The following is a 27,982-nucleotide window of genomic DNA, read 5'->3' as shown; positions in this document are numbered from 1 at the left end:
GAATTTTGGGAAAGTGTGGTTCATCTGTACAGGAGACCGAATATAGGACACAAGGCAATCTATTCTTGAGCACTGTTCGAGTGTTTTGGATCCGTAGCAGGTTGGAATGAAGGAAGACGTAGAAACAATTCAGAGGCGGGCTGCTAGATTTGTTACCCGTAGGTTCAAACAAGACGTATGTATTACGGAGATGCTTCGGGAACTCAAATGGAAATCCTTGGAGGGACGGCGACGCTCTTTTCGAGGAACGCTACTGAGAAAATTTAGAGAACCGGTATATGAAGTGGACTGCCGAACGATTCTACTGGTGCCAATATAAGTTGCAATCAGAGACCACGAAAATAAGGTACGAGAAATTGGGGCTCATGAGGAGGCATATAAAGAGTCGTTTTTCGCCAGGAAAGCAAATGATTAGTTGTGGTACTGGGTACCTTCCAAATGGCTCTGAGCACTATGGGACTTAACATCTATGGTCATCAGTCCCCTAGAACTTAGAACTACTTAAACCTAACTAACCTAAGGACAGCACACACATCCATGCCCGAGGCAGGATTCGAACCTGGGTACCTTCCACCACGGGCCGTACGGTGGCTTAAGGAAATATTATGTAGGTGTAGATAATGTAGATGGTGTTACTTCTCCTTACATCATTCCGTTGCGCCGAAGTACTATTCTATTCATTTGCATATTCAAGCACGTAGACACTTCATACCATGTTGACGTTCGTTGCATGCGTTCTTAATGGTGTCGCAGTTATAATGGCCGACAGTGTGTGGAACATGAAATCCGGTATTACTGCTTGTGTTTCTTGCTTTGAAACTCATATCCAGCTGAGAGGTTTTACTAATAAAGCAGTCGTTCCTCCTGCAGCTACATGATAATGTTCAGGAAAGTAAAACTGTGCACTTCACAAAACGAAAAATCGTAGTATCCTTTGACTGTATCAATGAGTCACAGCTGGAATTGATCAATACACTCAAATACCTGGATGTAACACTTTGTTGGGTTATGAAATCGAATGATCACCTAGGCTCAGTCAAAGGTAACGCAGGTGACAGACCGTTTTATTGGTAGAATACTGGGAAACGCAGACTACAAAATGAATTGCTCGAAAGTCACTCTTGCGGTCCATGCTAGAATACTGTTCAAGTCTGTGGGTTCCATAACAAATAGGACTAATAGCAGACATTGGACGTATATGGAGAAGGCCAGCACGAATGGTCTCAAGTGACAGATTTCTTATGTGGGATGGTTCCATTAATAGATTTTATATGATGACTCCAGAAATATACTACAACCTCCAGCATACAGGGTGTTCTGAAATTCCCGTTACAATCTTATAGAACTAGTAGATGGGAATGAGCAGGTAATATTTTGAATAGAAACCCAAGTCTGGAAACGTCATCCAACGACCTTACAGAGGGTCAAAGCTATAGGCGCCGGCGCCTGTAAATGTATGTATATACAGGGTGATTCGCTGATGACGTTACAGACTCCCTACGATGATGGAGAAGGATAAATGTACCAATTTTAGGTAAGCGTCACTATAACTAAAACGAACGAGTCCAAAAATATAGGCAAAACTTGTTCCGATACATCTCACGCTGCAGTACACGTTTCGGTACTATTGTTTCTATGATCGTAGTGTAGGCAACTTTCAGAGACGGTACTATGGACCAATGCAAGCAAAAAGGTCTGTTAAACATGGACCTTAAAGTCGATAACTTCAGAGATACGAGGACTTGTTCAACAGAGGAGATGTGTTTCACAGCAGGAATACTGAGAACAAGATTAGGGGCGTTCAAAGATTTTTTCCCGCGTTCTTTCCAGGAATGGAAAGGGAAAGGCGCTAATAACCAGTACAATGGGACGTATCTTCTGCCATACTCTTCACAGTGGCTTACAGAGCGCAGATATAGTGATGTAGATGTAAATGTAAATAGATGTTAGTAGAAATTACAACAGCACATGCAGAATACGACCCTAACAGAGTAAAGTCAATGGTAGGTGGCAGAAGTAAATACTTCAAATGATTTTCGTCGTATCAGAATAGGACAAAATGCTACAGATTCCATCAGGCATTGTCGGGTACTGGTTGGGAGTACTCCTCCATACGAAAGCGACTGTGGCAAAGGGGGTTTCCGCATTCATAGCGAATGTGTGTCACCAAATCAAGTCCATGTGACGTTACGTTTTAAGCTTCCCTTCCTTTTTGTTAACAAAACCACGTCAACGCATAAGCATACGCAAAACAGTCGTGGAAACCCGATTTGATGAACTAGTTTCGCCTATGTCAAATTCGTTCATCCTGTTACTGATAGGATAAAACGCTTTATCCTAGGTCGAGTCGGTTTATCCTAGTTAGAATTTACATGCTTTAGGATAAACTGATACGTCCTAGTCTGAACTAATTTCAACTATTTTGTATCTTCTTTAAATTTTTCAAAGTAAGCGGAACAAAGGGCCGGCCGCGGTGGCCGAGCGGTTCTAGGCGCTTCAGTCCGGAACCGCGCGACTGCTACGGTCGCAGGTTCGAATCCTGCCTCGGGCATAGATGTGTGTGATGTCCTTACATTGTTAAGGTTTAATTAGTTCTAAGTTCTAGGGGAGTGATGACCTCAGATTTTAAGTCCTATGGTGCTCAGAGCCATTTTTTTGAATAAAAGAATAGAAATAAATTAGTCAATATGAAAATCAGACTAAGAACAGCCGACCAGTTGCAAAGGATAAAGTAATCTTTACCTAGGTTTCAATAGATATAAATCTATCTTCTTCAGAAGACGGCAGTATTATAACAACATGAAGTGATATGTCCTTATCGTTTAGGCAAACATCTGCATAGTTACATTAATCATATAAAATATAGCCCTGAAAACAGGGTTTGTCAGACAAATAAAATAGGTACATAGAAGTTGCAGAGCGCCTAAGCTTAGGCGCTCTGCAACTTCTATGTACCTATTTTATTTGTCTGACAAACCCTGTTTTCAGGGCTATATTTTATATGATTAATGTAACTATGCAGATGTTTGCCTAAACGATAAGGACATATCACTTCATGTTGTTATAATACTGCCGTCTTCTGAAGAAGATAGATTTATATCTATTGAAACCTAGGTGAAGATTACTTTATCCTTTGCAACTGGTCGGCTGTTCTTAGTCTGATTTACGTGGAACCGTTGCTGTAGCGCAGCTATGTTTAAAGTACTGATAGTCAATATGATTCATTAAATTTATTTGTTAACTAATCAGTAATTTCACATCTGTCCACAGAAATCACCTTATCTGCAATTTGCTTATTTTTGCAAGGTTTGCTCTGGTGGCATTTAGAACTGCAGAGTACTGTGTTATTCTTACAATTGCATTTGATTGTTGCACAGTTTTTCATGCAACTGCATTTCACGAAGCCTTGCTCTGATCCAACAGAATGTTTTGTGGCTGCAGTCCTTAAAGATATTTCAATATCCTGGTTAATATCTCCTACATCTAAAAACTTATGACTGCAGACGTCGAAATCAGTTCTAATAAATAAAAGAAGAAGTTAAAACAAATATATTTTAATATTTTATTACAAAAAATTGTGGAAAATTTTAATAAAATTATACCTGAAATAATGTTTTTGAAGTACGCCATGTTTGCTGCCAACTTTGTAGAGGCTCTCATCAGTCTTTTGAAGTACAGGGTGAGCACAATGTCTTGCCCTGATTATAAAAATTTCCAACAGAATAACCGTTTGACATAATAAGTTACATTTGATTACATAGGTTACTGTTACTAGTTTTTTTTTTTTTTTTTTTTTTTTTTTTTTTTTTTTTTTTTGGCCACTGACGTTAGTAAACCTCAACATGTACTCGCTCGGAGAATGTCGAGGCTGTATTCCAGTCCCCGCCGTGTGTTTCGTAATATGTGTTCTGTCACAGTACCCACAGCAGCTTCTATCCTAGCCTTCAGTTCGTCGACGTCAGCAACTGGTGCGACGAAGACTCTGTCTTTGATATAGCCCCAGAAAGAAAAGTCAAAGGGCGTAATGTCTGGAGAGCGGGGTGGCCAATCCAATCCAATCTTAAAAAAAAACCTAGTAACACTAACCTATGTAACGGCATCAAATGTAAATTATTATGTCAAACGATTAATCTGTAATAAATTGTTATAATCAGGGCGAGACTTTGTGCTCACCCTGTATTACTCCAATTATGTTTCGAACGTCACCTCTGCCTTTATCTACATCTGGAATAGGCATGGCTACGTTGTCTCCAATGTCAGCTGGCGGATGGGATTGGTCAGAGGAAGCTTTCATTCTTTTAGTTTGTTTTTTTAAATTTTCTGTCGCAATTTTCTTTCATTTTGAATGTCGTTTGTATCAATTTTCACAATGTTATAATCATCACTGTCTTCGTACTGTTCAGTATTGCTGTCACCCGCGATTGCGTTCTTTAGATCATCTTCATCCTGAATATAATTTACGATTTCTTGAGGGAACGAGGAAGTGGAAAGTCCTACTCAAGGTTCGATTTACAATAGTGCTTTGTAAGGTGATTGTTTTATGCCGTAGTGGTAAGCTAGATTTTTCATGAACTGGACATACCTTAATCCTTCCGACCACTTCGTCGAATTGTTGTCATTTAACCAAGAACTTATCATATTTACAATGTCTTGGTTGGCAACAGAATCCTGACTTTGGCTGTGCCTTGGTTTTACATGCAGAATTTTCAGTTCTGACCAAAGCTTTGCGAGTTCACTTACAACATTACTGACAATTTCTCTGCTATTACCAGTTTGAAGAGTGAACGGCGCCCCTACAGTTAAGAGTATGTCATTCAAATGATAGGCTACTTCTTCAGCCCTCTTTGATGTTAACGCACGAAGGATAAAAAAAAAAATTGTGAGAGGGTCTTGGTAAACTAGAATGAATTTTAAATTCCCGTCTAGTTGTGTTTGGAAACCAATCAGATCGACTTGGCATCTGCTATTCATTTCCGAATGGGGAATTGCTTTGAAATTAGCCCTCTTTTGTTTTTTGTCTTCTGTTGTTGACAAACATCACACATTGATAAACAGAGGCGTATCATTTCCTTTGTGATACTGGCATATTTTTTTGATGTCTCGGCTAACATGCTATCGCGGCCACCACGACCCACAGCTACACAAGCTGCGTGAATCACATCACAGTTCATCAGCTGGAACAAAGTATTTTATATTCCCTTCACACCGTGCAATGAGTTTTTTCACATTACGGATTTTCGAAACAACAAATCGTTTCAGTCTTCTTTTTTGTAATTATGTTCTTTTTTCCAACATTTCCGCCTTTTCTACTTGTTTAACCAAATCCGCATATTCGTCTACTGATAACACGTTATAACGAGAAGATTTTTTGTTTCCACTCTGCAAAATTTCTTCCAGAAACTTTTCTCTCCACAGCTTTTGGTTGGCTTGTCTGTTACACGAAGGCTCATCCATGATGAAACGCCTCACAATTGTTATACTAGGATTATAATAATATCTTCTAAACGCAACCAGCAACTTAACACGCGCACTCGTCGATGCAAAATACCGTTCAAAACAAAGAATAGTGTAAGCGAAGAGCGGTTAAGAGGCGCGAGGGGCGAACCAGAGATGATTCGGGGATTCCTCGTTCGTACAGGCAGCGACATGCGTTGCGACTAGGCAAAATTAGTTCAGACCAGGACGTACCAGTGTATCCTAAAGCTTGTAGACTTTAACTAGGATAAACAGATTCGACCTAGGCTATTTTATCCTAGCGGTAACAGGATGAACGAGTTTGGCCTGGGCGAAACTAGTACATCCTAAATTAGGTTTGGCTTATATTATGAAACACGCAGTCACGACATAAAAAAGGCGATGACGCTGCGAATGTTGGGAAGACGACGCACGTACATGGTAATTAATTTTGTTTCGAATGGCCTCGAGAACGGGAAATTTTCGTACAAACCCTGCATCAGGGAAGAGCGCCACTCGTCCTTGAAGCTGTTTATCGATTTTAAGGACACGGGTTAGTGCAAAGAGGAAAATGGCAGTGTGCGACTCCGAGGCATGTTACAAACGAGGCCAGTAACTTTACCTTGTATCCTCGCACAGATTAGCGTATCGCAATTCCTCCATACGTATCTCCCAACACAGCCAGAGGGATTCGTTACAGTTCATCGCTACAAATGGTAGTGTTGTAAAACATATTAGGTTTTTTTTGGTATTTTAATCATCTATGGGCTTCGATAAAAGGCAACGTACCAGAATTCTTATTCCTTCGATCAAGACAGTTCGTATGTATATTAGACCTATAAAGGATCGATAGTTCAACTGTTTTCAAGCAAAGCTTGAGTACGAGAGTATCCGTGTTTTGCAATGCAAGTAAGCTGGGGACACTTGAATAGAAATGATTTGCAGTTAATTGGAAGATAAATTTGGAAATTTGTGGAAGTTCTCTGGGCCCAGACTGGTGAGGTCATCGGTTGCAAGCCTTACACACTACTTACTCTGACAACGTACGCTAAGGACAATACAACTACCGATTCCCTATGGAGAACTCGAACCTCCGACCGCGGGAGCTGCGCGAACCATGGCAAAGCGCCCAAGACCGCGCGGCTAAGTGATTGCTTAATAATGTTACATACATTCAAGGATGATGGAGAAGAATATCTGCATCAGTTTTAGCTAAGAGACCCTAATTCGGAAAGGACCGAGACGAAAGATATAAGCGGAAATCTACTTTAGTTCCGTCTTAGCTTCCTGCTGCGCTCAAACTAAGGGCTCCAACTTCCGAATCATGACCGTGATGCACAGAATTTACTCTGAATAATCCCCAATACCCTCAGGTAATTTCACCTTTTGATGTACAAGTAATGGCGCACTTAACTTGACTTCACAGAGATATTTTACTCAGATTCTGCGGTACAGTAATAATTTATTGCATTTACCTGCACAGGTTTCACAAGCTGCTACATCCACAACAGTTGGCCGAAACGGCGTCCACCAGCGTTAAAGCAGGCGTAACATCGGCGTACAGTCCTGTCGTATCTGTTGTAATATCACCGATGTTGCTTGAACAGTGCCCCTGTAGTGAGAATTTTTGCATGATCATTTTCAATCTCGACTGGCGTCTCATACACAAGAACTTTCACATGACCCTACAAGAAGAAATCATGAGGGTTGAGACGAGGTGTATGTGTGTCCGCGAAACAACACCTACGTTGCCTATCCACTTTTCAGGGAATGTGTGATCTAAGTGTTTACGAACCCTCAGTTCAAAGTGAGATGAAGATGCATCACGTTGGAATCTCATCCCTTGATGAATAACAAGTGGGGTATGTTCCAGGAACCTGAGTAGTTTGCCTCTAATAAACACTGTGTACACTGATGCATTGAAGCAGAGAGGAAGAAGAAACGGGCCTACTACGTATTCACTGACCATGCCTGCCCACGCGTTGACTGATGATCTGTATTGATGACTCTTCACAAATGTAGCGTGGGGATTCTCGTCGGCCGAAAAATGACTACTGCGACTATGTAGCATTCCGCCTGTGGTGAAATAGACTTCATGAAATATAATAGCAGTCGCGCATACGAACAGCAAGGGAATGACGACAACGAAAATTTGTGCCGGATCCGAACTCCATCCAGAATTTTCCGCTTCAAACTAGCGGTCGTCTTAAACGTTTTGCCTATCCGCTCATGACTCACGGCCGGACTTGAACTTACATATTTCGTCGTTCCTGCTTCACAGTCTACACTCGTACACAGACTATGTAATTCTTGTAGAGAGGAGGCTATTTTAGTTGAAACTCGTTGTCCGGTACGGCAGATAAATACGATGTTGCCATGCGTATGTTGTTAAGAACAACGATGCAATCTCCCTTCGTACATGCCTACATACAACGCAGGCACTGCAATATTGTAGTTATCTGCCGATACCAGGCAGCGACTTCCAGTTAAAATGTCCACCTTCGTACGGGAATTTCATAATGTGTGTACGAGCATAGGTTATGACTCAGGAACCACGACCCGTGAGTCGCTCACGGTTAGCCGAAGCCGTTGAGGCGACCGCTCGCCTAGAGCAGGAAATCCGGGCCCGAGTAACGATGCAGCACAAAAATTGACTGTCGTCATTCACTTATACAGGTGATAATTGCCCGTATTCGCAACTTCACGTACATTTCATGTACACTCACATTCATAAATTAAGGATAATGCTGATACATGGTGAAACAACGCTCTGGTGGGGGGTTTGCTGGTTTGAATCACCTCGGGGTATGACCATGCGGTGCATTTGACCTGCGGTCGTCGCACGGTGGCGCTGGCAGCAGTCCACATTTGCAGAGGTGTGTTGGTGCATGTCAGAGTACGGTGCAGCGAGTAAGTGTGCGGACGTTTTGCCGGCCGCGGTGGTCTCGCGGTTCTAGGCGCCCAGTCCGGAACCGCGCGACTGCTACGGTCGCAGGTTCGAATCCTGCCTTGGGCATGGATGTGTGTGATGTCCTTAGGTTAGTTAGGTTTAAGTAGTTCTAAGTTCTAGGGGACTAATGACCACAGATGTTAAGTCCCTTAGTGCTCAGAGCAATTTGAACCATTTTTTGCAGACGTTTTCAGACATGCTAATGGTGACTGTGTGTTGAAAATGGCTCAAAGAACACATATTGATGAATTTTAATAAACATTTTTTGGAACAGTGATCAAAAATTTTTAAAATTTTTCTTTTTTAAATTCAATCTTGATCACACTACGTATGTTACAAGAACATAGGTGACCGGTTTCGGCCATGTCACAAGACCATCATCAGACCCATGGCATCCTTTGGAGATGGTAGGTGGAGCACTCTTCTCAGCTGCTGTCAACCAGTTGACATCACAGCAGCTGAGAAGAGTGCTCCACCTACCATCTTCAAAGGATGCCATGGGTCTGATGATGGTCTTGTGACATGACCGAAACCGGTCACCTATGTTCTTGTAACATACGTGGTGTGATGAAGACTGAATTTTAAAAAGAAAAGAAAATCATATTGATGACGTTATGAGGGGTATAATACTAGGACGACTGGAGGCTGGTCAAACACAGAAGGTCGTAGCACGGGCCCCTCCGTGTGCCACAAAGTGTGATCTCGAGATTATGGCAACAATTCCAGCAGACAGGAAACGTGTCCAGGCGCTACAGTACAGGACGTCCACAGTGTTCAGCACCACAAGAAGACCGATATCTCACCATCAGTGCCCACAGACGGCCACGGAGTACTGCAGGTAGCCTTGCTCGAGACCTCAACGCAGCCGTTGGAACAGTTGTCTCCAGACACACAGCCTACAGACGACTGATAAGACATGGTTTATTCGCCGGGAGACCTGCAAGCTGCATTCCACTGACCCCTGGTCACAGGAGAGCCCGTAAAGCCTGGTGTCAAGAACACAGTACATGGTCATTGGAACAGTGGTCCCAGGTTAGGCTCACGGACGAGTCCAGGTATAGTATGAACAGTGAATCCTGTCGGGTTTTCATCTGGTGTGAACCAGAAACCAGAAACCAACCCTTTCATGTTCTTGAAATGGAACTGTATGAAGGTAGTGGTTTGACAGTGTGGGGTGGGATTATGATTGGTGCATGTACACCCCTGCACCTCTTTGACAGAGGAACTGTAACAGGTCATGTGTATCGGGACGTCATTTTGCACCAGTATGTCCGCCTTTCCAGGGGTGCAGTAGGTCCCACCTTCCTCCTGATGGATGATAACACACGGTCCCACTGAGCCGCCATCGTGGAGGAGTACCTTGAAACAGTAGACATCAGGCGAATGGAGTGGCCTGCCTGTTCTCCAGACCTAAACCCCATCGAGCACGTCTAGGATGCCATCAGGTCGACGTATCGCTGCACGTCTTCAAACCTCTAGGGCACTTCAGGAGCTCCGACAGGCACTGGTGCCAGAAAGGGAGGCTATATCCCAGCAGCCGCTCGACCACCTGATCCAGAGTATGCCAATCCATTGTGCGGCCTGTGTACGTGTGCATGGTGATGATATCCCATATTGATGTCGGGGTGCGTGCGCAGGAAACAGTGGCGTTTAGTAGCACATGGTTTCTGGACGGTTTTCTCAACTTATCACCAATACTGTGGACTTACAGATCTGTGTCGTGTGTGTTCCCAATGTGCCTATGCTATTAGCTCCAGTTTTGTGTTGTGCCACGTTGTGTGGCACCACATTCTGCAATTATTCTTAATTTATGAGCATAAGTGTATTTCATAACGCTGTAGTAGCCGTCGCAGTGCCTGTTCCTTGGGTCATGGACGCATGTCTGTAAGAATATTGCATCGTTCTGCTTCACAACGCAGGCACTGCCATATCGAAACAGGCTTCATCTGTGGTATGTATATAGGCAATGGTAAGTATATGGGCGATGGTCCACCAGCTGGGACTAACGGATCCACGTTTCGTGCTGGCGTTTACCAATGCCTCACCGACAACACACGGAGGAATATCGGCATTCGAGTACTTCCGAAAGGGCAGAATGATTGATCTCCAGGTGGCGGGTCTGTCGTTCCGCGACACTGCGGTTGGGAACGCTGCTTCAGGAGTGGGGCGTATGTGGAACTAGTGGAGAGCAGACGGCCGACAGGGTAATGGACGATAAAAACTGACGAAAATATCAAATGACCGAAAGCTTCTCCTTTTGGTCGTAAAGGACATAACAGCTTCGTCCAGTGTTGGCGCGACGTTAGAGGACTGCAGCCAGTGTGGTCATGTCTGTGTCGATGGATCGACGCCGTCTTCTACAGGCTGGACTGGTGACATGCATGCCATTGCATCGGATTGCATTCACCAAAACCCACCAACACCGAGGATTGAAATGGGCACGTGAACGTCGTTACTGGCATGTTGAGTGTCAAAATGCAGTGTTTTCGGATGAGTTCCATTTCAGCTTGTCCTACAGTGATGGGCCCATAAGCGTTTGATGTTGCTGTGGTGAACGCACCCAGGCGGAGTGTATTTTTGAGCGTCATAGGGGACAAACGCTAAGTATGATGGTTTGGTGCACCATTGCCTCCTACACTATGTGATCAAAAGTATCCGGACACCTAACTGAAAATAACTTACAAGTTCCTGGCGCCCTCCATAGGTAATTCTGAAATTCAGTATGCTGTTATCCCACCCTTAGCCTTGGTGACAGCTTCCACTCTCGCAGTCATACGTTCAATCAGTTGCTGTAAGGTTTCTTGAGGAATGGCAGCCCATTCTTGGTGCTGCACTGAGGAGAGGTATCGGTGTCGGTCGGTGAGACCTGGGACTAAGTCGGCGTCCAAAACATCCCAATTCTATAGGATTCAGGTCAGGACTCTGTGCAGGCCAGTTCACTACAGGGATGATATTGTCGTGTAACTACTCCGCCACAGGCCGTGCATTATGAACAGGTGCTCGATCGTGTTAAAAGATACACTCGCCATCCCCGAATTACTCTTCAACAGTGGGAAGCTAGAAGTTCCTTAAAACACCAATGTACGCCTGTGCTGTGATAGTGCCACACAAAACAACAAGGGGTGCAAGCCCCCTCCATGAAAAATACGACCACACCATAACACCACCGCCTCAGAATTTTACTGTTGGCACTAGACACGTGAAAGATGACGTTCACCGGGCATTCGCAATACCCACACCCTGCTATCGGATCGCCACATTGTGTACCGTGATTCGTCACTCCACAAAACGTTTTCTCACTGTTCAATTGTCTAATGTTTACGCTACTTACATCAAGCAAGGCGTCGTTTGGCATTTACCGGCGTGATGTGTGGCTTATATGAGCAGGCGCTCGACCATGAAATCCAAGTTTCCTCACTTCACACCTAACTGTCAGAGTACTTGCAGTGGATCCTGATGCAGTTTGGAATTCCTGTGTGATGGTCTGGATAGATGCCTACCTATTACAAATTATGACCCTCTTGACGTGTCGGCGGTCTCTGTCAGTCAACAGACGAGATCGGCCTGTACGCTTCTGTGCTGTACATATTACTTCACGTTTCCACTTCACTATCACATCGGAAACAGTAGACCTAGGGATGTTTAGGAGTGTGGAAACCTCGCATGCAGACGAATGACACAATTGACACCCAATCACCTGACCACGTTCGAAGTCCCTGAGTTTTGCAGAGCGCCCCATTCTGCTCTCTCACGATGTCTAATGTCTAGTGAGGAGTACCTGGCAACAGGTGGCAGAACAATGCACCTAATATGAAACACGTATGTTTTTTTTGGGGTGTCCGGATACTTTTGATCACATAGTGTGTCTCTTGAGGTCAATCTGAACCATTACCGCTACATAATGGAGGTCTTACAGCCTGAGACACTGCGCCTCCTGCAGGCCGTTTTACTTGCCATATTTCAGTACAGCAAAGCCCGACTTCAAGTGGCGAGGAAGTTGCAAGTCGTTTCCGGGAACGACGTGTACCTCTGCTTCCCTGGCCTGCCCGTTCGTCTGACATGTCGCCTGTGCAACATGAGTGGGATATGGTCAGTCGGAAACTTATTCTTTCAGATCCTCCTGAGCCACATACGATGCATTGTGCGTTGAGGACGTGCCTACAAACCACTTACAGACACCGCAGACACACTGCGTGTACTGGCCTGTAATGAAAATCATTTGTAGTGTCAGGTCCCTAATTAGTTGAATAAATTTCATTGTTACCACATCTCTTGGTCTTCGTGTTTCCACACCGTAGTGTACGTTACCAGGGTTACAACACAAAAGAAAATACTTTTTATACCACAGTTGTAGGGCAATACGTTAGTAATGTTGCGGCATCAGCTATAGGCCAAATCGCACAGCCAATCAATGGGGCGTGCAAGCGACCTGCTAGGTGCTAAAACCTGCCAGTACAGAAGTTGACCATTTCAGTGGGCTGTTTTTCCACATGCCGCAGCACAACGCTGCACTGCCGCCTGCTACATGGGATCAGAAGTACTGAACTTTCAGTTTAATAAAAGTTTATTAGTCCTCACGGCAATGCAATTTACACCATATTCGGGGTAAAGTTTTGGTAAATGACAGGGGGCAGGTTCCTGTCAGAAGCAGTCGAGACCAGAGCATTTAAATATGCTCTACACTCAGCCGTTAGCAAGACTTGTTCTGGGAATCACGAATTTTGCCGAGGCTGTGACAGTCCTCACGCCAGCTGCTGGTCCGATGTGGGGTTGAGCAGCTTCATCAGCTACGCAAAGCCGCTGGGCGATGGTCCGTCAGCTAGAACTAATGGCTCCAGGTCTCGTGCCGGCGTCACTAAGTGGAGGCTACCTCTGGGTGTCATCTTCTGACACTCCAAGGGCCCTTGGTTCAGTTTAGGGCGTTTACAAACCTGGGCGCTTGCCTGGAGCAGTGTGTCAAATAATTTTTATACGAAATAAAAAGACATTTCAGTCGTACTGCAGACGCCAGTGATCGCTCATTTGGAAAACATTTTGTTACCTGGGGCCGACGGAACAGTTTCATAACGAATTTGGCGGTTTTTGACGATGTGGTTTCCGCAGTGGTGGGAGCGAACCACAGCATCTCATATGACCTGCGGTGACCGCCAAAACCTCTAATTTCGTACCGAAATTGATGTAGTTGTGCTGGAAAAAAAAAATTACTTTCAATTTTTATTTGCGTCCTGAATCCAAAATATAAAATTAGGACAGCACGTTGAATACCGGTAACGGCGAAAGGCGCTATTGCTCTTAAAATAGGGCACCGTCGCTTCCGTCATTCAATCTTCTTCAGTTGAGTTGTTTACTTCATTTTTAATTAAGTCAAAGTCGACCACGTGTTCATTCTTGCATTGTAATGAGACCCTACATAGGATTAGAACTACTGAACTTTCTGTTTTACAAGAGTTTATTAGCCCTCACGGCAATGAAATTTACACCATATTCGGGGCAAATTTTTGGTAAATTTTGTAAACCTGAAATACTGTAAATGAAAAAAAGCTGATTTTTCAAATGTTTTCCCCTTACTTGAAATTCATTACTTGCCAGCATATTCATTGGAGTCAATTTTTATGGCGCTAAACACGCAGTCATCGTAGCTATGAACAGTGCTGAAAGTTGCCTAGTATGTCTTAATACTGAGACATATACTATATGGTAATATTCTATAAGTTGACAAAAATAATGCAACCAATGTATTTAAATTTCAAAAACGCGCAGTGAGAATAATATGCAGCATAGTATCCACAGTTTTTTTTTATCTAGCTTCAGAAAACTGAAGGTTATGACTGTGCAGTATCTAATGCATATCAAGAACAACTATTGTAGATAACAGCAGTACAGCAGCAGTATAACATGTGCCATAACCACACTCCTCAGTAAGTATCAAAACATACGAATATGTTTTGTAAACAAATCATTTAAACTCTTCACTGCCATGCCTTAGTGTTTCAGGAAGTTACCAGATCTACAGTTAAAAAAATTAAAGTTTTCCACTAGAATTGAGTACTTCTGAAGTTAATAAGTTTTCAACTGAAGCCAAAAATATGGTGTGATTGCACGAATATGTTCTGTAAACAAATCATTTAAACTCTTCACTGCCATGCCTTAGTGTTTTAGGAAGTTGCCAGATCTATAGTTAAAAAAAATTAAAGTTTTCCACCAGAATTGAGTACTTCTGAAGTTAATAAGTTTTCAACTGAGGCCAAAAAAATGTTGTGATTGCAATTTCCGTGCACGCTATAATTTCAAAACCAGATTGCTCCACTCCCTAAAACCACTGCTCCCCACAGTTTCAAAAGAAAACATGACACCTACTACGTAGTTATATTTTAGAAGTGAGTATTTCTACCTGAACTGTGGCAACATGTGTACAGTCACCATCGCGATTTCGGCCTGTCGTGCCTTTCTTAAGTGACAGCTCACTGCACAGTGATGATCGTTGTTTGTAAGGGGACACTGTCCTCGTTTCCAACATGTTTACGTAACTATGCATTCAATATACACAGTAAATCATAATTCTTCCTCACTTATACAGGGTGGAGAAAAATTATGGCAAGAAATTTTAACCCTGGGTAACTGATGCCAGGAAGAATCAAAATTACTAATGATGTGTAGTTCACACATACAAACGTCTTTCGCCCCCCCCCCCCCCCCCCCCCCACTGCCACAACGTGATACGCACACGTGTCGAATAGGTCTTGCTGTTTGTCTCCACCTCACTTCAGACGCATTCACACGTAAGCTTCGTTTCGGAGCATACACACGTCACCTGCGATTTAGTCATACAGTAAACATGACGGCACAGTATTCTTTTGAAGAACAACGAGATATGGTTTTTGTTTATGGACTAGCCGACGGTAATGCGCATGAAGGTTGGCGGTTGTATGGAAAACGGCACCCAGCGAGACGCCACCCACACCCGTTTACAGCAATTCAGCGGCTACTTGACGAAACAGGCTCTTTAGCGGGATATCATGGTGATGCTGGAAGACCTCGAACACGACGGGATGATGCATTTGAACAGACTGCTCTCGAGCGCTTCGAGGAAGCACCTACGACAAGTACTCGAGCTGTTGGACACAACGTGGGGGTAACTCAGCAGTTGGACTGGCATGTTTTGAGGGATGACGACCAGCATCCATTTAGTTTCCACCCTGACCAAGACCTAAATCCCGCGGCGGACTATGAACACAGGCTAGGGTTTTGCTGGTGGTTTCTGCGACGTGTTGCACGAGATACCTACTTCGCTGCCACTGTGTTGTTCACCAACGAGTGCAACCCCCATCGGGATGGCCTTTACAACACTTGAAACGTTAATTAGTGGGCAAGGGGAAACCCTCAGGTCACGTACGTCCATGGACACCAGGAACGATTTTCGCTCATCTTTTTGGCAGGCATTGTGGATGACCATCTCAATGGGCCGGTCCGTCTACCTCCTCGACTTTCTGCGGCAAATTACCTTCACCTTTTGCAAGAAACTCTACCTGGCCTGCTGGAAGATGTCCCCCGGACATATGGCTACGCATGTGATTGCAGTATGATGGGGTGCCCACTCATAATAGTCGTGCTGTGCGCGGATGTTTAAATGTACTCTTCGACGGCCGGGTCATTGGTAGAGGTTTTTGTAGGACATGGCCCCCGCGCGATCACCAGACCTCGCGCCACCAGGCTTTTTCCTGCGGGGATTCTTCAAGGTTCTAGTTCACCCACCCAGACGTAAACCACCTAGAAACGAATAGCAATTAATGGATCGCATTCAACATGTCGCCAATCACATCAGGGCAATGCCAGGAATCTTTGAAAGAGTTTGGCGGAACACCTTTCGACTTTACCAAGCTTGTGTCGCGTCACAGGGTGCCAGTTCGAGCACTTGCTTTAAGTAAACAATATCCTAGCTAGAAAAGAGGCCCTTTTCGGGGCTGAAACTATTTGTAAAACACTTTCTGTACATGAACTAACAGCTGTTGACAGATTTGTTCTCGGTACGTCTTATCATGAAACTATAATGGATGTGTCGAGACCTCGGAGGATTCGCCCCCAGAGTGGAAGGCTGGCGCGCTGCCACCGAGCGTGCGGGTCGCCTTCGATACATCGCGATCTCCGGCAGGCGAAGCATTAGCGGTCATGCGTTGTCCAGAACATCCGACAACAGGGCAATGCCGCGGCCAATCGGACCGCTTGGCGCCAAGTTTCCGTAGTTTAAAAATTGTGCGTTGTTGACCTACACAACATTAGTAATTTTGGTTCTTACTGGCATCAGCTATCCAGGGCTAAAATTTTCGTGACACAGTTTTTCTCCACCCTGTATAGAGGGGTCCAGGAAAATGTAGACACTCTTTGACAATTAACATTTTTGCAACAAAATGACAAAGGGTAATGATTGTTTCCCAACAGTTCCTGCAGAAGTGACGTGATTTTGAAGTCACGCGCAATGTCGACGACCGCATGATCGGGTATCGACTTCGTGACAAGGAAGAATATGAATACTACTGCTCTTCGATTCACTCGCAGCAATTCAAGTTGCCGTGTTAGGTTTCTGGCTAAACACACACTCGGCAGGCGTCACATATTCGGAAATAAAGAGCCAAATTTTATGTGGAGGAAGAACATGAATTTTATTGTTGCTCGTTTCAGTCGCAGTAATTTAAGCTGTCCTCTTAGGTTCCTGCCTAGCCAAGTACTCTGAAATAGCTATGTATTTATTTCGTCCTTTGTTCTCATAACATACTGAATGTAAATAACATCCAGTATTGCAGAACATTCTTTCGTAAGAAAGTAAAAGAATGTGTTAACAATGCTAACAGAAAAAAAAAAAAATTGGATATATCGGGATTCGAGCCGACAACTTTCGATTCCACCAACCACGACTTTATTTATTAGGCTCGCACTTAATCGGGCGATGTTTAACTCCGGTCTTTGTTATTATATTCTGTCTTTAAGGCTTGTATCGCTGATGTGTTAATAAGTGATATTTAATGACGCGCATGAAATCTTGTGAGAGGCCCGTATGGAACGCCAATGAAAGTCGATTGCCGATAATGCGGTCGTCGATATTGTATGTGACGTCAAAATGACGTCAAGTTTGCAGGAATTGTAGTGAAACGAGAGTTACCCATGACATATCGTTGCAATTTTGGGCGGCAGCGTAGTTCTCTGTTTTCTCGACAGAGCCTGGCGTGCGTTTTCCAGCAGAAAACAGTGCGGCAGTGAATGAAATAAGTTCGTTGTTTAAGCAACGCAGGGCCAAACTGAAGTGGTACTGGAAGTACGAAAATCGATGGAGGTACAACGACAGTCAATATGTACAACAATTTATCATATTAGGGATAAATCTGAAGCTGGCGGTACGGTTCAGGATGTGCTTAAGAGAATGTCTGCAACATTTTACTAAGTCACCTCAAAAATCTGTGAACCAGGGTGCCCGGAAACCGTGTGCGGCGGCACGGTTCCTTTCGTCCTTTTTACCAGCTCATACTACACGCCACCGTACCATTGAAAGGCTGGGCTCCGACTATTAGACTGCTGTAAGCATTCTATATCCTCAAGAGAAAAGAAGCGCGAAGAATACTCCGTTCTCATTGTTCATTTTCTTTAGGTCGATGGAACTGTGAACTGTGAACTCGTTGCAGCAGATCGCCGGTAGGAAAGCCGAGCAGAAACCTACCGTACTGCAACGCGCACCAGACTGCATACAACGTAACTATTCTAAGAATTGGGAAAAGGTCTTGATTTTGAATGAAAGATGAAAATACTGGCAAAACTTCGGGATATTCTGAAGTCAAGAATTACACGTTCGTTGCCAAGCCCATGCTAATCCTAGCACAGTCAAGCAAAAACCCTTTCATTCAAGTTAGCGTATTTCCCGAAATCTGAATAGCTAGTAAGCTTTGATTGTTTTTAAATGAAACTGCTAGCCATATTATTAAGTTTATCAGTGTCTAATGCACTCAAGTTTTTAGTCACTTATCTGCTCAGTATGCCACTCGGAATTACTGTCTTTTCTTGTATACAAATTTACTTAATAAATCAGTACTTTCTAAAAAATCGCAACGGAATAAATATGCCTTCACTTTAAAGCACTTTTGAGACATATAGCACAACTAAAACCGACAAACTATAACTTCATTCAGAGCTTATACTACACGCCACCGTACCATTGAAAGGCTGGGCTCCGACTATTAGACTGCTGTAAGCATTCTATATCCTCAAGAGAAAAGAAGCACGAAGAATACTCCGTTCTCATTGGTCATTTTCTTTAGGTCGATAGAAAAACAGTATACTCGCACATTAGTCCGCGCTTTTGGTGACTAACCAATCAACACATAACACACTTTCGAACTGTACTTTTGCCCGCAATAAATATTTAACATTCTGATATTTTGTTTACACTTTACGTTATTAACTATTTTCATTTACACTCGAATTATTTTCCTTTTATCATAACCTTACTTAACATATGATGATACGAAATTCCCCGTCGTCTGCGTGCAGACTGTCTTAAAAATTTCTCACGCTAGTTCGTACAGCGTTTATCAGTAGAACAATGATCTACAATTTACTTTAGACCACATTCATGCGTCATTCACACTACTAAAACCATATACAAAACTGTACAAAGATAAATAAACAAGAAATTCTTCAAGAAATAAACAGAACAATTCACAAAAACATTCTCTTGACCTGCCTCTTGAATGTCTCTGAGCACTACTGGACTCTGGTGCAAGAAACTTCTATGTACTCGACTGAACCCGCTTTAGACCTTCTATCGCTGTGCACGCATGAGTCATTCTCCCAATACACAGGCTCTAGACAGGAGCGATAAAAGGCGTCACGCCTCACGTTGTAAGCTGATCAAGCCCAGGACGAATTCTGAAGGTTACAAAGTGGAAAGTGTACTTTCCAAGCTCGTTGAACGCTATGAACGAGGATGACTCGGATCTAAGGATGGAGTACTGCAATTGGTTTGAAGGCAAGCTTCATGAGGATGAACGGTTTTCAGGGATGGTTATCTGGTCTAACGAGGCACAATTCAAACTGAACGGTACAGTAAACCTCCACCACTGGGTGTACTGGGCTCCTGAAAATCCTCACGTTCACATGGACAAACAAGTTAACCTACCAGGTGTTAATATGTTGTGTGGTGTGTCTTCGTTTGAGTGGCCCATTCTTCTTTGAAGGTACCGTAACTGTTGAGGTGTACGACTATTTTCATATGCTGCAAATATCGATTTTACCTGCCATCTGAGATGTGTTGGGAACTGAAAGATTTTACCTACAACAAGATGGCGCTCCACCTCATTACCGCAGAGACGTCAGAACCTACTTAAATGAAGATCTTCCAGGACCATGGATAGGTCGAAGAGGAGCTGTTGAGTACTCACCACGGTCTCTAGACCTTACATCTCTTGACTTCTACCAATGGGTGGCCTTGCAAAATAAGTTTATTAACAGAAGCCAGCTGCACTGAACACCTAAGCAAACCATGGAGGCGTCCTGTGCAGCTATCACACCGGCAACAATGACTGCCGTAGTTCCGTCAACAGTCCAGAGGGGACGACGCTGTTTGGCCGCTAATGGGGTCGCTTTGAACACATAAAGTAACATTCTCCCCGTGCAAGAACTGTAACAGAAATCTTCAAATGTATTTGAAATCTTATGGGACTTAACTGCTAAGGTCATCAGTCCCTAAGCTTACACACCACTTAACCTAAATTATCCTAAGGACAAACACACACACCCATGCTCGAGGGAGGACTCGTACCTCCGCCGGGACCGGCTGCACAGTCCAAGACTGCAGCGCCTTAGACCGCTCGGCTAATCCCACACGGCAAGAACTGTAAGTCATTTTGTTCCATAACTATTGACTACCAAAGAGTGTTTTCATTTTTCTGGACCCCTCTGCATCAGAACGTGGCACTTCGTGTAGTGATTTCTGTACAGTTCATGTCGTCAGTGCACTTAATTTTTACTCAGCGTCCAGCAGGAGTAGCGCCTGATAACGATCGCGCATTGAGACCCTTCACTGTCATCTGTCACTTGAGAATGGCATATCAGGTCGAAATAGCGATGATAAATGCATTTAATTATACTACGAGAAGAAAATATTGCCATTTGTCTATTTTTTCTTATTGTTACGGAGGAGGTGCTAACATGCAGGTTTTGAACCACCTTCCTCTCTGTCTCGTCTGTTCATGTAAACTTGAATGTACTTACTGTCTATGCTAGCGTGTAGGCTGCAGCCGGAATTCAAAATTCCGTGCTAACCTATAGCTTTGCCGTCGGCTTATTAAAGGGACAGGATGTCGAGTTGGCTGTTTACCAATCGATTGGCCATGTTTGCTCTCTCAACTCCACATTATTGCAATGGTTACTTACTCTTTTATTCGATAATAATCACAGCAGATTATTTAATTTCCGTCACACTCGCAATTTAATATAGGCGATTACTTCTTTTGGGCCGGCCGAAGTGGCCGTGCGGTTAAAGGCGCTGCAGTCTGGAACCGCAAGACCGCTACGGTCGCAGGTTCGAATCCTGCCTCGGGCATGGATGTTTGTGATGTCCTTAGGTTAGTTAGGTTTAACTAGTTCTAAGTTCTAGGGGACTAATGACCACGGCAGTTGAGTCCCATAGTGCTCAGAGCCATTTGAACCATACTTCTTTTGGCCATGGAGTACTATGCACTCTGTTGACACACCAGAACGTGTAGTCTATTACGAATATGACTTTAGGTATTCGTCTCATACATAACAAGAAACGTAGACATGATTCTGATAATAGCTGTGGTACATTTTCATGATATATAATAGTCGGGATTTCGAACAGCCCGTTAGACTACTTGGAGTAGAGAATGAAACGTTCAATAAATTGAATTTGGCTCTAAACTACGTACAACTTGACTAAACATGTTTAACGATACAGGAACCCTCTTGTAAACATAGTTGCATCCAATATTTTTGCAAATGCACTGGAAATGGAGGCTGTGGATTCCAACGCAACTGGATAATCTGATGTTTGTATGTGTTTGTCGGTGAAATGAGGCGGTGTTCGAAGCTTTCCTTTCATCTATCACAGTTACCGGAAACTTCCACATAAAGAAAAAAAAACCATACAATCCTACCAGTCTTTCAAGAGCGAAGGGCGTTAAATAGAGATTTGTTGCACTCCTACGAAACACCAGAGTAATTGCAGGAATATTATGTTAAACAATGAGATTGTAAATATTGACCATGCGGCAAAAAACAGGTCCCATAACTTACGGTCACTTGTTGAAAATGTTTCGGTATCTTTAACGTTTCATGGTTTATTAAGAAATATTAACTACTTTACTGTGAATAAAATTCCTTTGAATATGTAACCACATCAAACAGAAACTAAAGTCATTATTGAAAGAGCCTTATTCCAAATTTAAACAAAATGAGTTAAGCACGATATTAGATTCTATACACACAGATACGACTTTCTGCAAGAAAAAGGTGTTACTCCTGGAATAAATCGCTTTCAATGGTGATCATCTTCGCATGGCATCTGTCGAGTGCCTAATGTTCTATGCTTTACGTCTCGCTTATCGTAGTTCAACTGTTAGTATTTCTAAACATGTGTTGTGAGAAGCACTGGCTCTGAGCACTATGGGACTCAACATCTATGGTCATCAGTCCCCTAGAACTTAGAACTACTTAAACCTAACTAACCTAAGGACAGCACACAACACTCAGCCATCACGAGGCAGAGAAAATCCCTGACCCCGCCGGGAATCGAACCCGGGAACCTGGGCGTGGGAAGCGAGAACGCTACCGCACGACCACGAGATGCGGGCTGAGAAGCACTGAGTTGGAACGTAGTCAAATTACCAATAAAAGAAAGAAAGGAGGACGTAATGCTGGAAATTACGAAAAGAATGTTATAAAAATAGGAAGAGCTAAAGGTGATCGCTATATTACCTGTAAAGAAAAACTTTTTCAGAACGATAAACCGGTGAACGATGCAAGTTAGGTACAATGCTTTCACAGCTATATCAACGTTTATTATTACTTTTACCAGTGTACCGGGTGATCAAAAAGTCAGTATAAATTTGAAAACTTAATAAATCACGGAAAAATGTAGATAGAGAGGTACAAATTGAAACACATGCTTGGAATGACATGGGGTTTTATTAGAACCAAAAAAATACAAAAGTTCAAAAAATGTCCGACAGATGGCGCTTCATCTGATCAGAATAGCAATAATTAGCATAGCAAAGTAAGACAAAGTAAAGATGATGTTCTTTACAGGAAATGCTCAATATGTCCACCATCGTTCCTCAACAATAGCTGTAGTCGAGGAATAATGTTGTGAACAGCACTGTAAAGCATGACCGGAGTTATGGTGAGGCATTGGCGTCGGATGTCGTCTTTCAGCATCCCTAGAGATGTCGATCGATCACTATACATTTGCGACTTCAGGTAACTCCAAAGCCAATAATCGCACGGACTGAGGCCTGGGGACCTGGGAGGCCAAGCATGACGAAAGTGGCGGCTGAGCAGACGATCATCACCAAACGACGCGCGCAAGAGATCTTTTACGCGTCTAGCAATATAGTGTGTAGCGCCATCCTGCATAAACATCATACGTTCCAGCAGGTGTTTATCAGCCAGGCTGGGGATGATGCCATTCTGTAACATAACGGCGTACCTCTCACCCGTCACGGTAGCAGTCACTGACGTTTTGCTGTCCAGCGCTATATGTCGGACATTTTGTGAACTTTTTTTTGTTCTAATAAAACCCCATGTCATTCCAAGCATGTGTGTCAATTTTTACCTCTCTATCTACATTATTCCGTGGTTTATTAAGTTTTCAAATTTATACCGACTTTTTGATCACCCGGTATATTACGTCTGAAAATAGAATGACAAAGTAACGTTATATTCGTTTTCCTTCCTTCTAGCTGCTGTGACATGTGTTTTGAAAAGTTCACGGAAGATCTACATCTACATTTACATCCATACTCCGCAAGCCACCTGACGGTGTGTGGCGGAAGATACCTTGAGTACCTCTATCGGTTCTCCCTTCTATTGTCAGTGAAGACTGAATGACGTAAAGTGTGCCGTACTGCTTGCGTTTCTCATTTTGGTTATTGTGGTCCAGAAGATATGCGGGGAACTGGTAACAAGAGCCGTGCTATGCCATCTGCATATGTGAAGCTCATTCACGATCACATAGCCATTTCCTGCACAAGAGTAACTGCACTCTTCACATGGATTTAGAAATTCGACTTCCAGGCTCACAGTTGAGGCTATGTACGAGTTGCTGCAAACAAAACATCCCAGTTCTGGCATTAAATTTAAGTATTACGCCAAATATTTCAGGAAGCATTTCAATTTATTTCGTATACACCACATGAAAAATGAATGCATGTATGCCATGAAGGCATTCCTAGGAAAAGAGCAAATGAAGTGTACTCCTTCCTGTTTGATTATATGAAAGAATGTGTCCCAGCAAATGTCGAAGAGCTACATTTACTTCCGACGGCCACACAGAACAAAATAAGCATTAGTATATGCTTCGAAAGTCTGCGTCTATCGCGGCAACTAAAAGTTTAATGAAGTGGAACAGTATTTTTCCTGTTAGGGAACATTCGTATAATGTGTGACAGGAAATTTTTAGTGGTAAAACAGGTACCCAGATGAGTTGTCAGAATATATACGGTGAAAGAATATCGTTAAGTGTTCCCAGAAATAATACGTTCACCACGAAGCTAAAAGAACCTAATTTACAACCTCTCTGGTGGCTGTCGCATTGCAGGAAAGGGGCGGTTGTCGGAAGAATAAAAAGATAGACATGTTCCAGGAAGTCGAGTATCAACCGTAATCCTTTATGCAGTTTGAACATAGTTTTACAGTCATCTGTTGTGGCTGCTGAATACATAAGAGGGCTAAAGATGCATACATTCAATCATTTACAAGTATCAAGAATAGTTTTGGATCACACCGGTTCCCGGAACTCCTGAAGATAGCCGTTGACTGTGGATATTGTATCACTGTCACAGTCCCTTTGACTGTTCAGAGATGTCACTAAACCCGCCCAAAAATGTAAACAACCTTGCATGAGCAGCACCTATTAGACGGAGAGGGTCAGACAGCCGATCAGTTCCTGTCATTCCACCAGGAAGGAGGTACACGGCTCGTGTTGTCCTGTTTCAGAGGAAACAACTCAGCCAGAAAGATCCGGGCAAACACTGAGAGTGGTATTATTGGTAGTTGGGAGCTCCAACGTTAGGCGTTATGGGGTCCGTTAGGGACTTGGCTGACAAGAAGGGAAAGAAAACCATGTACACTCCGTGTGCATACCGGGTGGAGTCATTCCAGATGTGGAAGGGGTTCTCCCGGATGCCATGAAGAGCACAGGGTGCAGCCAACTGCAGGTGGTTGCTCATGTCGGTACCAATGATGTGTGTCACTTTGGATCAGAAGAGATTCCCTCTGGTTTCGAGCGGCCAACGGAAGTGGTAAAGGCTGCCAATCTTGCTTCCAAGATGAAAGCAGAGCTGACCATTTTCAGCATAGTCGACAGGACCGATTGTGGACCTCTGGTACAGAGTCGAGTGGAGGTTCTGAATCAGAGGCTCAGACGGTTCCGCGACCGTGTAGGCTGCAGATTCCTCGACTTGCGTCAAAGGGTGTTTGGGTTTCCGGTTCTGCTGAATAGGTCAGGTGTCCACTATATGCAGGAGGCGGCTACACGGGTAGCAGGGGCTGTGTGGCGTGGACTGGGGAGGTTTTTTTAAGTTAGAGAGTCTCGGGAAAACACAAGAAGGGCTTCAGCCACGAAGGATGCAGGCTGAATACAGGCTAAACGTAGATACAGGAACCATTGGTATAACAGTTGTAAATTGTCGTAGCTGTGTTGGGAAAGTACCAGAGCTCCAAGCGCTAATAGAAAGCACTGATGCTCAAATCGTTATAGGCTCTGAAAGCCGGCTAAAGCCAGATATAAGCTCAGCCGAAACTTTTGCGAAGAACCTATCGGTGTTCCGAAAGGATAGGCTAAACATGGTTGGCGGGGGCGTGTTTGTTGCTGTTAAATAAAGTGGTTTAACTTGTCGCAAAATTGAAGTAGATACTTCCTGTGAGTTAGTATGGGCAAAGGTCATTGTTGGCAACCGGAATAAAATAATAATAGGATCCTTTTACCGACCTCCAGATTCAGATGATACAGTTGCTGAAAGGTTCAAAGAAAACATGAGTTTGATTTCAAACACGTACCCGACTCATACATGTCCACACCACTACATTCGTAGTGCGCCTAATGGATGTTTGCCCATCACAGTCATTACTCGTGGCAGATTAACCTACCCGGCCATTGACCTTGTACGAACACACACTCTATGCCTCAAGTCGTACGGGACTTGGTAGATTAATCCGCCACGAGTAATGAATGTGACGGGCAAACATCTGTTTGGCGCACTACGAATGTAGTGGTGTGGACATGTTGGGAATGTGGATTTCACGGGAAGCGTACAAGGGATAAGTCCCTGCAGGCGCAGTATACTCTGTGCCCTCGGTGGCTCAGATGGATAGAGCGTCTGCCATGTAAGCAGGAGATACCGGGTTCGAGTCCCAGTTGAGGCACACATTTTCAACATGTCCCCAATGAAATATATCATCATCTGTTTGCAACTAGGGTGTCGGTTGAATTATCATTTCATTCTAGAGAAGCTTCACGTCATTAATAGTATCTGTTCTTTCGGGAACGGATACTACCTTCATATATACCTTTAACAAATGACTGTAACAATTATGAAACGAACAGCTGACCTGTTCAGGTTGCCCTGGAAAGAGATACTGAAAGTACGGTGAAAACGTCGATTTTAATAGCTATTCTAGTTTCAAAATAAGGTGACCTAATACCCAAACGGATTTCATTCAGATAGACAGGGGTCCGCAGAACGCTACGAAGTAGTATTATTCTTAAACGCCACTCTACTCCAGTAGAATGATTGAGTAATTATACAATTTCGATCAGTTTCGAGGGGCTGCAGGTGCTGAAATGGACGACGGGGTATTGCCTTCTGGAACGATATAACAAACTGAACCAACGTGTGTTCTGAAGAACAGTTACGCGTTATGGCAAGCATTTTCGATTATACAGGATGTAGCTAAATTCCCTTTATATATTTTGAGGACAGGTTCCTTCCACCAAAAGAAGAGCGTAATGTCTAGTAAACATGGAGTCTAAAGTACCATACTTTAAAAGGTATGAGCCCTTGTTCACCTTGGATATTGTGAAACATATTTATTCTACTGCAAGCTCTTTGCTTTCCATATTTTAGGAGGAGGCAGTATGGACCAAAAGAAGGTAAGATTTTCCAGTAAACATGGGCTCTAAAATGCATACTTTAAGAGCTATGAACATTTGTTTATCCTCATTACTCTCTTCTGTTGGACAAGTACTAATAGCTTTTTGTATTTTCATTTTAGAACCAATGTTTACTTGCCATTTTTCTTTGTCCTGGTCCATAGTACCACCTTCCAAAATACTGTACAGGATGGCAGCCAGTCAAGGAATATTTTAGGGAACTGGTTTAAGAAATTTATTTCAAAGGCCCAGTGGAATCTTTACTAGGTTTCTCCCCAAGTAATTCATGCCGTGTCTACGTGACACAAGTCGCTTGCCTTTCAGAACCGAGGCGGTTCTGTCCGCCACTGATCTTAGACAATAGCGTACGCGGGATACCGATCACGTGTGTGGACGCCAGAGCGTCCTGCGGAGCAGAACACACTTGCTTGCCGGCCGGAGTGGCCGAGCGGTTAAAGGCGCTACAGTCTGGAACCGCACGACCACTACGGTCGCAGGTTCGAATCCTGCCTCGGGCATGGATGTGTGTGATGTCCTTAGGTTCGTTAGGTTTAAGTAGTTCTAAGTTCTAGGGGACTTATGACCACAGCAGTTGAGTCCCATAGTGCTCAGAGCCATTTGAACCATTTGAATCACACTTGCTTCTCTCTCTTGTAATCCAGACCTCGAGCAGAGCAGGCGTCTTTTTGGAAGGCGCGGCCTCCGGCTCTGCCTTTCGCGACCGGCCACCACCGTAAGTTAACATGAACCACTTCCCCTTCCGTTGCCCATTTTAATTGATTATTCGACCTCCTAGACTGGTCTAAACCTGCTAACTTGCGACCCTAGGCGCGCCCTTTGTACTCCGTATATTGAAATATATCCTGCTCATTGTACTTAATTTCCTGTTTTGTCATTTAACGGCAGCCCTGGATGCTCACTATCAAATCCTGACCGCTCGACCTCCTGCACACTGCCGCCACGAGGCATATTTAACAGCCTTCTTTCCCCTTTCCTGCCAAGCTACACATTAACATCGGTTGCAGAAGTCCCTTATAAATTTCCCCTAACATTACAATTGGTGTCAAAAGTGGCACGTTAGCGTCTGTATAACTTTACAATTGGTGTCAGAAGTGGGATGTAACAATTATAACCCCCCTTCCTGGCACGTTAGTGGCACGTATAACATTACAATTGGTGCAAAGAGCTTGCTGTGGAAGAGATGT

At 43.6% G+C, this 27,982-nt stretch overlaps 1 protein-coding gene across 2 annotated transcripts in view; it reads right to left on the bottom strand.

The window, feature by feature from the left end:
* Positions 1-27,982, bottom strand: part of LOC126414647 (parathyroid hormone/parathyroid hormone-related peptide receptor-like) — a 510,473-nt gene that overhangs the window by 482,185 nt on the left and 306 nt on the right. The window lies entirely within an intron of this gene.

Source organism: Schistocerca serialis, chromosome 1 (assembly GCF_023864345.2).
Source record: "Schistocerca serialis cubense isolate TAMUIC-IGC-003099 chromosome 1, iqSchSeri2.2, whole genome shotgun sequence".
In the NCBI taxonomy this organism is placed as follows: domain Eukaryota; kingdom Metazoa; phylum Arthropoda; class Insecta; order Orthoptera; family Acrididae; genus Schistocerca; species Schistocerca serialis.
The sequence above is the reverse complement of the archived record's forward strand: the minus strand, read 5'-3'. Positions and strand labels throughout refer to the sequence as shown.